We start from the raw sequence: 4105 nt of genomic DNA, 5'->3' as shown, positions 1-4105 counted from the left end.
TTTTTTTTTTTTTTTTTTTTTTTTTGCTGGGTGGGACATTTAACCCTGGACCTTGGTGTTATCAGAACCACTCTCAACTGAGCTAACTGGCCAGCTTAATCTCTCTCTCTTTTTCCTCTATGCATCTTGTCAGGTAATGTTCCTGAAGTGTAGTACCGATTATATCATTCTATCCATGCACTTCTTTGCTCATTCTTTCTTTCATTCATGTGTCAAATACTCGTGCCATTATGTGCCAGGCAATGGGAACACAGTGGTAAACATGTCAGAGTCCCTCCTCAAGGAACTTACCATCTGCAAATGGATACAGACAATTCATCAAGCAATTAGAATACAGAGTTATAAGTGGTATGACAGGGTGACCATGCTGGGTTGGGGGAGCACAGTGTCAGTGTCCAAATGAGAGTTGGTGGGGGGTAGGGAAGACTTCTGGTAGAAATATAGGTAAAACCTCAAGAATAAGTAAGAGTGCAATGTTTAAGTACGTGAAAAGTGTTATAGAATTGTGATATGATTCACTCAGACCCCTTAGACATTATCTAGCCAAATCCCTTACCCTATATGTTGAAATTCCTTCTCAGTTTCAAGTTTGCATTCAGTACATTAAATGGTTATAATTATGTACATGTTCCTTTAAGCCACAATCAAAATTTTGTTTGGGGATATTTTATTTATTAAGTCATGTACACTACACACTGTAGTATGCTAAAAAAAAAAAAAAGTCTAAAACTAAGCTTATTTCCCCCCACCATTACCACCAAACCAAAACCAGCTCTTTCTTCTGACTTCTCTATTTCTATTCAGTAAGTATTCAAGTGGCTTGCTAAATGAATAAATAAATGCATGATGACAATATTTAAAAAAAGAAGAAGAAATTAGATCTGTCATAAATATGGGGTGTGAGGGTAGGTGAAGACTCAGGCAATAGATCATGGAGTGCTCAGTAAACTGTGTGTAGCTCCTCGTTTCGATTGGCGTGTACACGTGACTGGAGATATAAGGAATGAGGCTAAAGACCAGTGGAGGGCAGATCAAGAAGGACATTACGAACTCTGCCAAAATCTTTCAAAGATGTACCAAATTAAATGCAGCTTCCTCGTTCTGGCATTAAAGGCTCTATACAAGGTGGCTCAGCCTACCTCTTAGTCTTCTCTTACTTGCTAGCCTTTTACACTGACACTGGCAATTCTATGGTGTTGCTTAAATTTCTCCCCTCTTTGTCATCCTTTTGCCACTCCAAATTTGACTTTAGTTCTCAACATACCAACATATACACATACCAAAGGTGGACTTCACTTTAAGGAATTTCAACATGTGAAATGCAGGAGTGATAAATAGATATACAATAGGTTGAAGAAAGAGACAGAATAAACTATTCTTCAACATACAGAAAGTTAATCACAGTGAGTTTAAATAGCATTTCCTTTAGTACACCACAGTGTCAGTTTATATGAGGTTACTTCGAAAAGTTCATGGAAAAATAGAATTAAAAGATAATACAAATCTTTCCATGAACTTTTTGGAGACCTTTTATATACTATGAAGTGCTTTACAAAGTCCCTGAGCTGTGGGGGAAGAAAACTTAAAGCTTAAAATGTAAGGAACTACTGCCAATCAAAGGCAAATCAAAAAGAAAGATAGTCATCTTTCTTCTCTTGATGGGAAGCAAGAAGAAACTCACGTTCTATTTACTAGCATTCGTTTCACACATCACTTCTTAGAAACGTATTTCTTGTAAAAGTGAGACACAATTTTCCACTAATTACACCTTCATTCAACTAACATTTTCTGGATGTGCCCATGCACCAAGCAGTACAGTACACAGTGGGAATAGAGCCTTGAACAAGGGGGGCTTTCAGAGATTACTCTTCGATGGGGAAATAGTTCTATAGCAGGGAATACAATATGCTCTAGCACTGGCCTCGGCAGCCTGTGAAGGTCAAGGGAAGCCATTCCAGATTAGACGGAATGAATTAATGAAAGTATAATTGGAGGGACGGGGGAGTATCAGAAGTCCAGGTTCTAGTCCTAATTCTGCCAATAAATTACTACTATATGGTTTGGGGGCATGACACATATACATCTTGGGCATCAATTTCTCCACCTGTAATGTGAGGTAGTAGATCAGGTGATTCTAAAGTCCCTTTAATCCAAAATGAATCAAAACTGAGAATAGCTATCAGAGGCTTGGTTTTGAACAGTTGGTGGGCCAGTGGATTATGATTAATTAAGTCTGATCACTGGAGTGTGGAAGGGGATAATATTATTTTGAATGTGGTTACATACTAACACATTATGGAACATGAGCATAATGGTTAGCATCAAGAATTAGCACTGCTTATACTCATAACCTAATGCAGCTTCCCAGTAGCTGGGTTGATGGTTTGGGGGAAAATAACATGATAGAGAGTTTACAGATAAAGACCTGAAGCATTGCAAAGTTAAACATTCAAGAAGATACCATAGATCCACTGTAAAATGCACAAATGACACTCGAAACTATTGAACAATGCAGAATAATTATAAGCAAGAATCAAATTATTTAACATAGATTCATGCTACAAAGTTGAGAAAATAGAGTAAAATGATCACTATATGCTACAGTGATTGAAAAAACTTCCAAAAGAAGTGGAACTTGAATCAGACTCTGAAAGATGGAAGCTTGGGGTTTGGAATGAGGGAGATGGGAAAGCAATGAGTGAAGGCCAAGGAAAAAGGCACATGAGAAAACCAGACGGGTTACAGAGCAGAGAGAGAGGAGGCTGCATCTGGCTCCCACTCTCACAGCCATTGCACTACATTGAGCTCCATAGAGATGGCGCTGGGGCAAGTGAGAGCCGGACGGGTACTGGGCGACTATGTGCCTCACTGAGGAAAAATAATTAAACATGGGCAAAGCAGATCCTAAGAAGCCGAGAGGCACAATATCATCATATGCATTCTTTGTGCAAACTTGTCGGGTGGGGTACAAGAAGCAGCACCCAGATGCTTCAGTCAACTTCTCAGAGTTTTCTAAGAAGTGCTCAGAGAAGCGGAAGACCATGTCGCTAAAGAGAAAGGAAAATTTGAAGACATGGCAAAGGGGGGACAAGGCGCGTTATGAAAGAGAAATGAAAACCTATATCCCTCCTAAAAGGGAAACAAAAAAGAAGTTCAAGGATCCCAATGCACTCAAGAGGCCTCCTTTGGCCTTTTTCTTGTTCTGTTCTGAGAATCACCCAAAAATCAAAGGAGAACATCCAGGCCTATCCATTGGCGATGTTGCAAAGAAACTGGGAGAGATGTGCAACTGCACTGCTGCAGATGATAGGCAGCCTTATGGAAAGAAAGCTGCTAAGCTGAAGGAAAAATATGAAAAGGATTTGCTGCATACTGAGCTAAAGGAAAGCCTGATGCAACAAAAAAGGGAGATGTCAAGGCTGAAATAAAGCAAGAAAAAGAAGGAAGAGGAGGAAGACAATGAGGATGAAGAGAATAGGAGGAAGAGGAAGATGATGATGATGAATAAGTTGGTTCTAGCACAGTTTTTTTCTTGTCTGTAAAGCACTTAACCCCCATGTATACAACTCACTCCTTTTAAAGAAAAAAACTGAAATATAAGGCTGTATAAGATTTGTTTTTAAACTGTACAGTGTCTTTTTTTGTATAGTTAACACACTACTGAATGTGTCTTTAGATAGCCCTGTCCTGGTGGTATTTTCAGTAGCCACTAACCTTGCCTGGCACAGTATGGGGGTTGTAAATTAGCATGGAAATTTAAAGCAGGTTCTTGTTGGTACACAGCACAAATTAGTTATATAAGGGGATGGTAGTTTTTTCATCTTCAGTTGTCTCTGATGCAGCTTATACAAAATAATTGTTGTTCTGTTAACTGAATATCACTCTGTAATTGCGGGAAAAAAAGTTGCAGCTGTTTTATTGGCATTCTGAATGCTTCTAAGTAAATACAATTTTTTTTATTAGTATTGTTGTCCTTTTCAGAGGTCTGAAATTTTTCTTGAGGGGAAGCTAGTCTTTTGCTTTTGCCCTTTTTGGGCCACATGAATTATTACAGTGTTTATCTTTTCATATAGTTAGCTGACAAAAAGCTTTTATCTACACACCC

General features: G+C 38.7%; 1 pseudogene; it reads left to right on the top strand.

Annotated features, from left to right (window-relative positions):
• The first annotated feature begins 2888 nt into the window (after positions 1–2888).
• On the top strand, positions 2889–3508 carry LOC103598540 (annotated as a pseudogene).
• The last annotated feature ends 597 nt before the right edge of the window (positions 3509–4105 follow it).

Source organism: Galeopterus variegatus, unplaced genomic scaffold (assembly GCF_000696425.1).
Source record: "Galeopterus variegatus unplaced genomic scaffold, G_variegatus-3.0.2 Scaffold2664, whole genome shotgun sequence".
NCBI lineage: Eukaryota > Metazoa > Chordata > Mammalia > Dermoptera > Cynocephalidae > Galeopterus > Galeopterus variegatus.
This window is presented reverse-complemented; position numbering and strand designations above follow the sequence as displayed.